Here is a 10,951-nt window from a genome sequence, read left to right on the forward strand (position 1 = left end):
TCTCAAGGAAGAGGTCAAATTCATGGTCGAGGTCATGGTCGTGGAGGAAATTATGGTCGTGGTAATGAAAGAAATAAAACAAAATTTGAATAATGAAGGATCAAGCAATCAATCGAGAGGACAAGGGCGTTGGAACTATGGCTCCAAGAGAGGTGGCGGAAGAAGATATTACAAGTCCAATGTTCAATGTTACACTTGTCATAAATATGGTCACTATGCTTCCGAATGTAGGAGTGACATCACCAATAATGAAGAGAGAGTGAATTATGTTGAAGCAAAGGAAGATGAAGAATTGTTGTTGTTGTTGGCAACCAAAAAAGAAAAGGATAAACAATCGTGGTACCTTGACACCGGTGCCGCCAATCACATGAGTGGCAAAAATGAGTTATTCTCAACAATAAATGAGTCGGTAAAAGGCAACATTGTTTTTGAAGATGAAACTAAAATTCCAATAAAAGGCAAAGGTGATTTTTTATTCGTGCTAAAAATGGAAGTCATCTTTTGATTTCTCAAGTTTATTATGTACCTACTTTGAAGTCTAATATTTTGAGTTTGGGACAATTACTTGAGAATGGCTATGACATTCACTTGAAAAATTGTTGCCTTACTTTGAGAGATGTTTGTTATAAACTGATTGCAAAGGTGCTAATGGAGAAAAATAGAATGTTTTTACTCAATGTTAATGTTGACCATTCAAGGTGTCTAAATGCTTGTGTTGAAGACAGTTCTTAGTTTTGGCACTTAAGATTTGGTCATTTGAATTTTGGTGTCTTGAAGACCTTGACGAATGAAGAAATGGTGAATGGGTTGCCAAAAATTAGTCATCCCAATTGATTTTGTGAAGGATGCCTCGTTGGCAAGCAAACTTGAAGAAGCTTTTCAAAAGAAATCCACCTCAAGAGCAACAAATCCACTTCAACTTGTTCATGCGGATGTGTGAAGGCCACTCAAACTACCCTCTCATGGTAAAGAAACTTATTTCTTACTATTTATTGATGATTTTTCTCGCAAGACCTGAGTTTATTTTTGAAGACGAAAGATGAAGTTTTTGGAGCATTCAAAAAATTCAATGCCCTTGTTGAAAATGAGAGTGACAACTCAATCAAAGCATTAAGGATGGATCGAGGCAAAGAATTTACTTCCAAGGAGTTTAACAATTTTTGTGATACAAATGGAATCCGGCATTTCTTTACAGTTCCAAGATCATTGCAACAAAATGGTGTTGTGGAGCAGAAGAATAGAACCATCCTCAACATGGTTCGTAAAATGCTTATGAGCAAGAGTATGAGAAGGAGTTTTGGGCCGAGGCTATTGCATGTGCCGTGTATTTGTCTAATCTTTTCCCGTCGAGGAGTGTTCAAGACATGCCTCCACAAGAGGCTTGGAGTGGTAAGAAACCTAGTGATTCTCATTTACGTGTTTTTGGTAGTATTGCCTATATTCATGTGCCAGATGAGAAGAGATTAAAACTTGCTGAGTAGTTTATTTTCATCGGTTATGATGCAAACTCTAAAGGCTACAAGTTTTACAATCCTTGCAATGAAAAGATTGTTATTAGTAGATATGCGAAATTCGACGAAGGAAGTTTTTGGGATTGGAATGTTACAAAAAATGAAGAAAACGTGATTTTTCCTTTCCAAGAAGGAGACTCTAGCCAAAACGCAAGTGAAGATGCCACTCCACTACATTCTCCTGCTCCTTATGATAGTCCCTTCGAAGGACCGAGTCGTACTAGTAATCTTGCAGAGATTTATGAAGAAACTGAAATTGTTGATAATACATCTTTGTTTTGTCTCTTCGTTGACGCTGAGCAATTGAACTTTGAAGAGGCAATGGAAGACAAGAGATGGAGGTATGTAATTGATGAGGAGATCCGAGCAATAAAAAAGGACAATACATGGGAGCTAGCCTCTCTTCTTGAAAGGCAAAAAGAAATTGGCGTGAAATGGGTGTGCAAAGTAAAGAAAAATACTTGAGGAGAAGTGGGGAAATACAAGGCAAGACTTGTTGCTAAAGGCTATAGTCAAAAGCATGGCATTGACTATGATGAAGTCTTTGCCCCCGTTGCTCGCTTAGAAACCATTCAATTTATCGTTTCCTTGGCAGCTCAAAATAAGTGTAAAATTTATCAAATGGATGTTAAGTCCGCTTTCTTGAATGGATACCTTGAAGAAGAAGTGTACGTTCAACAACCATTGGGTTATGTTGTCAAGAAACATGAAGATAAAGTTTTGAAGTTGAAGAATGCCCTATATGACTTGAAGCAAGCGCCTAGAGCTTGGTATAGCCAGATTGACAAGTATTTTCAAGATCATGGATTCATCAAATGTCCATATGAGTATGCTCTTTATGTTAAAAATGAAGCATTTGGAGGTTTTATGATTGTGTGTTTGTACATTGATGACTTGATCTTTACCGACAACAATGAAAACATTTTTGATGAATTTAAGAGAATGATGGCTTAAGAATTTGAGATGGCTGACATTGGGCTCATGTCACACTACCTCAGAATTAAGGTAAAACAAAATGGAGATGACATTTTTATTTTTCAAGAAGCCTATGCAAAGAAAGTTCTTGAAAGATTCAAAATGCAAAATTGCAATCAGGGGAGTACTCCCATTGGGTGTGGAACAAAGATGTCAAAATATGACGAGAGTATGAAAGTAGATCCATCTATAGACAGCTTGTTGGAAGCTTGAGATATTTGACTTGTACAAGACCCGATATTCTTTATTATGTTGGTCTTGTTAGTCGTTATATAGATGCACCAACTTTAACTCACTCGGAGATTGCTAAAAGGATACTTCGCTACATTAAAGGTACCCTTGATTATGGCTTAGCTTATTCTTTTTCTACAGATTTCAAGCTTCATGGTTATTGTGATAGTGATTGGGCTAGTGATACTAATGATCGAAAAAGCACCACTCGATTTTTGTTTTTCATGGGTAACACCACTTTCACTTGGTGTTCATATGACCCTTTCTACTTGTGAAGCTGAATATGTTTCTGCTGCATTGTGTGTTTGTCACACCATTTGGCTAGGAAAATTATTGGAGATGCTTCATATGCCTCAAAACGAACCTACACCAATTTATGTTGATAACAAGTCAGCTATTGCTTTGGGTAAAAATCCTATGTTCCATGATCGAAGCAAGCATATAGATATGAGATTTCACTTTATTAGAAGGTGCATTGAGAACAAAGAAGTTGAGCTTGCTTATGTGAAGACCAATGATCAAGTAGCAGACATTTTTACCAAATCATTGAAGAATGATGATTTTGCAATATTACGTACTTGGATTGGAGTTATCAAGAAAGAATCAAATTTAAGAAAGGGTGTTGGAAATTAAACTTGATTCATGAATGATGAAAAAAATTGAATTTGATACATGAATTAGTTTATTTAATATTCATGCATTTATTTAAATCATATATTCAAATGGTTCTTTGTATCCTATTATTCATAGTATGTAGGAAAAGTCATTAATTAGTCTATTAAGTTCATACAATGTATTTGAGATCCTTTGTACCTATAAAAGGCATTGTGCTTGAGACATTTTATTGAACCAAGCCATAGAATACAAATATTTTTGATAATTCTCTAAATTTTTCTCTCTAGTCTTTCACCCCATAATTTTTTATTTCCAACATTTTCCACGCTTTTGATTTACATGATCGTACAACCTTTATACACATCATACAAAGTCTATTTCAAGCAACTAGACTAATTTTGTGACTACAATTTCCTAACATTTACATTCTAAGATTACCCTTGATTTAAGCCTAAGAATAATCGTTTTGTCTTTGGTTTGATTTGAGGGATTATCCTTGATACACTCTCACAAGATGGAGAGGCTATCGGCAAGACCAACTTGTTCCGAAGAACTTCTGTACATTGTCTCGACAACGGTTTGTTTAGAAGATTGCTAGCTAATCTCAGGTGTTGACATGTCAAACATGGATTATACTTCGCCGAACAATGTTCAAACAAAGTGTAAGTCAATCTGGATGTGCTTCGTCAATGAGTGTAGCACCAGATTAAAGCTTAGATGTGTTGCGCAAATATTATCACATAACAATGCTGGCAAATTCTTGAGTGGAAATCCGAACTCATTGAAAAACATAAGCAACCACAATATGTCAAAGGCAGCATTCGCAAGATATTCGACCTCAGTAGATAACCAGGGGACCAACTGCAATTTTTTGGAGCTCCAAGAGATGGATTGGAGCTAAGAAAACTGATATATAAGCTAAGATAGATGTATGGTCATCAAGATTGCTCATCCAATTAGCTTTTGAGTATGTGGTGAGAATAGAGTTTACATTCTTGAGGAACTGAATGCCATGGAAAATTGTTTGCTTCAGGTAGTGAAATAGTTGCTTTGTGGTGGCCTAGTGGACGACGATAGCCTTTTGTATAAATAAAGACATTTTGTTGCTGACAAAGGAGATACCAGGGTGTGTAAAAGAGAGGTATTAAACAGCCCCAATCACACGATGAAATTATGTGCTCTTAACAATGGAGATACCATTAATTAATTTCGGAGCAATGCTGGTGGACAATGGAGTATAGACATCTTTGACACCAAGCATATTAGTTTTGGACAGTAGATTATAGATGTATTTGTATTGAGATAGAAATAAGCCTGTTGTGGTGTAGATGACCTCCACACCTAAAAAATGGAGGTCTCCTATGTCTTTGAGAAATAATCGTGTACCAAGATCGTAAATAAGTAAAGTGACAAACTTAGGGTCACCACTTGTAATAACAAGGTCACCCACGTAACAATTAATCTATTTGTACAAAACAAGTTGACGAAAATGGCTGACCAAGTGTTGGCAAAACTTGGCCTTTGATTTCAAATGATTTAAAAAAGTGTTATTGAAGTGATTGGTGTAGATGTTGTTTTGTAAATCAACTTTGTCAACTACTTTTGTATAAGTAGCATGACTCTCCATGTAAACCACAAAATAGCATATAATAGAACTATTTCGATAGATAAACAAGGATGAATCAGTTTTTAACTTTGAAAACCAAGCTCAATCAAGGCACATTTTAGAGTCAAGTACCGCACTCGAGAAGCCTGTTTGTGATCATAAATGGCATTGCGCAATCTACAAATGTGATCAGGATTGGACACATCCTTAAATCTGAACCATATACACATTCTCAGTCAACTCACCTTGCAAAAATGTATTATTCATATCAAGCTATCTTAATAGCCACCCTTATATCATATCAATTATCAAAATAGTTTTGATAGTAGCTAGTTTCACAACAGGGCTAAATGTCTCTATGTTATCTAACTTGAGTCGTAAAGTATAGCTCTTTGCAACAAGTCGAGCATTAAATTGATCAATAGACCTATCCACATTTCTCTTATCTTGAAACATCTTTTGGATTACATTCTTTAGAAGAATGAACGAACTCTCATGTAAAATGCCTCATGAGGGTAGTGAACTCATCCGATATAGCATAGCTCCATTGGGGATCACAAAATGGTTGACTTACACAATAGTTCTATGGTGGGTTGGAAAGGATGTTTTGTGATTAAATTAAATTGTTTGGGTTTATATATATGGTTTTGGGATCGAGTAATCATTATGTGAGTTCTTTATGGTGGGAACAGGGATAGCTTTGTCTGGATAGGAGTGGGAGTGATCAATGGGACGGGGATAAGAAAAAGTGGTGCAAGTGATGCACCTGATAGATGACCTTGCGGTGGTGTCGGGTAAATTAGTATAGGGTGTATGTGAGGTAGATTGACTTAAAAAAGAAGATGAGAGTTACCCGAAGGTGATGTGGAAGCAATAGCAACATAGTCCGAAGCTATGACATGGTAACAAACGTGAAGCAATCCGAATAGATGAGTGGCAGTTACTCTGTGTGATGTGCAATTCGATTGGGCTTTGGCTCTCATCAAATAGAACGTGTCAAGAGATATACAAGTTGTTAGATTTAAGATTGAGATAGTTGTATGCATTTTAGGTTTGAGAATAGCCTACAAATAAGCACAGAATGAATTTTGACTAAGGTTTATAGGCGTTGTAAGGCCTAGTGAGTAGAAAGCAAATGCAACCAATTTTTTTTTTTTTTTTTTTAATTTGAGATAGTTAGAAAGTTGGTCACGTAAGATTTCATAGAGAGATTTGTTCCTTAACAAGGGTGTGGGTTGATGATTTATAAGATACGTGATAGTATTGATAGATATCAAATTTTTGAGGATGCTAGGAACATAATGTTTTTTATCCAAATGGAAAGTATGATGGGTGTTTGAAATCCCAAAGAACCATCACGGGAGACATACAAACTTGATTCATCATCAATTGCAAACTCATTTGTCTAATAATATTCAAAATGGATGCACAAATTTGCTAAATCAACAGGTGAGATGCCCCATAATCAATGAGCCATTTATTTTCTTTAGTTGAGAAATGGAGGAACAATTCACTGTGATATCGAAAGAATGTAATGGTGGACATTTTTTTGAAGTGTAATCGCAATAGATCACAAAACTGGCATTTGGGCTGATAATGGCTCTTGCCTGAATTAAATCGACATGTTGAGTTTTTGGGCATCCTATTGTCTTGATGTTGTTAGGGGTGAGATTGGCTGAAGACTCTAAAGACCCATTGGCCTTATAAGGCCCACATTGCTAGAGGCTTTCACTTCTAGTTGCATCATGCAAATTAGAGTATCAGTATGTGGAATTGGCTGTGGCAACTAGCTGCTGAACGATGGCTTCAAGGTGACAAAACTAGCTTTCGTGGTTGACAAGGAGATTATAGAGTTCTTCAAAGGTCAGAGAGTTTGCTCAAGCACGAATAGAGATGAAAATCTCCTGAAATCAAGACCAAACTGTGAAGAATGTAAAAGCTAAGATCATCGCTATATACGGGATGATCAATGAGGGCAATATGTAGATAATCGGGTATGGAATGATTGCCCCGATGAATCAAGGTAAGTTTCTGACGTAGCGGAAGATTATAGGAAAGATGAACAATTACAAAATGAGAAAACTCTCAAGAAAAATTTTATTGAATTAAAGAACTGTCACCTCAAAGGGCTTACAACGCCTTAAATAGAAAAAAAAACTAGCAAAATTCGGAAAATAGAATAAAAGGATATTTTTCGAAAAATAGAAAAATATGAGATAATTACTAAGATGGAAAATCCTTATCTTCAGGATTATCCTCCAACAAACGGAATATAAATCCGAATTTTATGGAAAAAGATATTGCATAAACAAAAATTACCATAAATAGCAAAAACACCTAAATGAGGGCCTAAACGATGAATTTTGCCCAAAATTGGCCTTGCGTCAGGGCCAAAGGCACTGTGTTTTATTCATTGGCTCGATTCCGATTGAATTAGACTAGCAATTCGCCAAACACAAAAATTTTCCCTCGAATTTGACGGGAAATGAGTTTCATCATCATCAGAATTATCACCATGAAATGACACCAAATGCTTGATATTGAACACGTCAGATGTACGAATATGGCTGGGCAGCTTCAAACGGTAAGCATTCGGATTGATCTTCTCAATGACCTCTAGTGGACCAATCTTCTTCGTAGTAAGCTTGTTGTATTCATGAGAAAGAACACGATCCTTTGTTAACACCGCCCAAACAAAGTCACCTACCTCAAATTCGACATGTTGGCGTTTAAGATCCGCATCATGCTTATACTCAGTGACAGTAGCCTACAACTGATCATGAGCCTATGAGTGAACCTGCTGCAATTGCTGAATAAAGTCTTCGGCCTTACCATGCATTTTAACAGAAGTAGAAATTGGAACCAGATCAAGAGGACCACGAGGAGCAAGGCCATACACCATCTGCAACGGACTAAAACCTGTACTTCGGTTAACAACATGATTATGAGCCAATTCTGCTTGACACAACTTCTGATCCCACGCCTTGATGTGATCACCAACTAGGCAACGTAATAAATTACCCAAGGAATGGTTAACAACCTCTGTTTGACAATCTGTCTGAGGGTGATATGCACTACTGAAGTCCAACTGTGTATTCACCGAGTACCATAAGTTGCGCCAGAAGTGGCTGAGGAAACGAGTATCCCGATCAGACACAATAGATGTAGGTAGTCCATGCAGGCAATAAACCTCACGAAAATACAGTAAGGCCTCATTGACAGCATCTGTAGTCTTCTTGCAGGGGATGAAATGTATCATCTTTGAAAATCGATCAACCACTACGAAGATCGAATCAAACCCACGTTGAGTCCTGGGGAGTCCCATAATGAAATCCATGCTCATGTCTGTCCAATGCTGGGTTGGAATAGGCAAGAGCATATACAGGCCCGCATTTGTCGCCTTGCCCTTAGCCAAGTGGCAAACCCGACAATGCTCTACAAACTTGCCGACATCTTTGAGTAATGATGGCTAAAAGTAAGAAGCAGCAACAAGCTGCAATGTTCGGTCATGACCCACATGGCCCTCATTATGCAACTCTTGAATGATCTTCAACCTCAAACTGCCATCTGGAATACATAACTGATTGCCATGAAAAAGAAAACCATCAACCCATGTAAACTTCGACTGCACACTCTCCTACAACTTCTGAATAACATGGGAAAAGTATGGGTCAGTAGCATATAAGTCACACAAACTGTCAAAACCTGGAACCTTCACTCGCATTTCTGTAAGGAGAATTTGGCGCCTACTCAATGCATCTGCAATTTTGTTAAGGGCACCTGCCTTGTGCTTGATCACAAAGGTAAACTGCTGTAAGTAAGCAATCCAAGAGGCATGTCGAGCAGACACCTTATCCTGAGTACCAAGGTGTTTAAGGGCGTCATGATCCGTATACAAAATGAACTCCTTATGGAACAAATAGTGACACCAATGTCGAACGGCCTGGACTATTGCATAGAACTCCACACCATAAGTACTAAACCGGGACTTCGGGCCATGCATAGAACTCCACATCATAAGTACTGTACCGAGACCTGGCCAGAAAGCTTCTCACTGAAATATGCAACAAGGCGGTTGTTCTGACTCAGCACACCACCAATACCCACTTTCGAAACATCACAATGTAGCTCAAATGGTTGGGTAAAGTCAGGCAACACCAAAACTGAAGCAGTAGTCAACTTCTGATTAATCAATTGGAAAGATGCCTCTGCCTCGTAAGTCCATTGGAACCTACCATCCTTCATGCAATCTGTAATTGGTGCCATGATGCTACTGAAATGTGGTATGAACCTGCGTTAGAAGGAAGCAAGACCATGAAAACTCCGTACCTTAGTGACAGTCTTGGGCTGTGGCCATTGACTTATCGCCTCTACTTTAGATGTATCAACTGCTAACCGCGCCTTCGACACCACATAACCCAAGAACACCACACTATCAGTACGAAATGAACACTTCTTCATTGCAGCATAGAATTTGTCCTTGCGAAGAACTGAAAGAACTTCCCGAAGGTGCTGGACATGATCATCATCGTTAGCACTATAAATTAAAATATCATCAAAGTAGACCATAACAAATTTACCGATGAATGGGTGAAGAGCCTGATTCATAACCCACATGAACGTACTGGGTGCATTTGAAAGGCCGAAGGGCATGACTAACCACTCGTACAATCCTTCCCTCGTCTTAAATGCGGTATTCCACTCATCCCCATGTCTGATCCGAATCTGATGGTACCCACTCTTCAAATCGAGCTAGCTAAACACACAAGCACCGGTAAGCTGGTCCAACAAATCATTCAAGCGGGGAATAGGAAAGTGGTAACACACCGTAATCTTATTGATCGCCCTACTATCCATGCACATCTGCCACCTGCCATCCTTCTTCGGCGTGAGAAGAGCAGAAACAACACAAGGACTAAGACTCTCCCTGATGTGTCCTTTTGCCAGAAGCTCCTCAACTTGCCTGCGCAACTCCTCATGCTTGGTGGGGCTCATTCTGTAATGCGCTCAGTTAGGCAGGATAGCACCAGGCACCAAGTCAATTTGATGCTGAATATCCCACAGTGGTGGTAATCCATCTGGAAGCTCTTCTGGGAAAACTTCATGAAACTCCTTCAACAATGGCTGAACTGCGAGAGGGACTTCATGCTCATTGTCAATCGACTTTCCCACCAGCACATACATTACCCCAGACTCCTACATCTCTGTCTCGAACTTCTTTTTGGTCAGTAAATTGGCGTTGTTCCCAATTGTTTTTACTGAATCCTTATTCGGTAGTAACACAATTTTTTTCCTCCAAACAGAAAGCTGTACGTGTTGGTATATCCATCATGCAGTGAGTGCCTGTGAAACTGCCACATCCTCCCTAACAGTAAATGACACGCATCCATCTTTACTACATCACATAAAACCTGATCCTTGTAGGTAGGTCCAATTGAGAAGCTGATTCGAGCACGTTGAGACACTTCTACGTCATTGCCCCTCTTCAGCTAGGCTAATTTGTATGGTTTGGGATGTTTCTCAGTCTGCAACCCAACTTCTTAACGACCTCCTCAGCCACCACTTTCTCGCAACTACCAGAATCAATAACAAATTTACATACCTTCCCTCCAACAATACATGTCGATTGAAAGATATTGTTACGCAACCAATCAGTGTTATTCTCAAGGGAGTCAGGAAACTCCTCCTCACCACCAGTGCCTAACCCACATCACCAACCACAAACTCTTCCTCTTCTGTTGCTTCTTCTACGCCTTCATTGTCAAATACAGGCGGACCTTCATAATCACCATTTCCCTTATCAACAAAGAGTCCCCTGCGCGGATTTTTGGGGCACTCAGACTGCCTATGGCCTATAACTCTGCATCCAAAACAACGAATACCAACCCCAAGACGTGTTGGTTGTTGGACAGGATTTATTCTAGGAGAACCAGATTGAGCAGGATTACCAGGACGTGTCACCTGCTATTGTGGGTTACTGGAAGAACTCCCTGCAATGAAAGGACTAGTAGTT

This window comes from Olea europaea, unplaced genomic scaffold (assembly GCF_002742605.1).
Source record: "Olea europaea var. sylvestris unplaced genomic scaffold, O_europaea_v1 scaffold1995, whole genome shotgun sequence".
Taxonomy (NCBI): Eukaryota; Viridiplantae; Streptophyta; class Magnoliopsida; order Lamiales; family Oleaceae; genus Olea; species Olea europaea.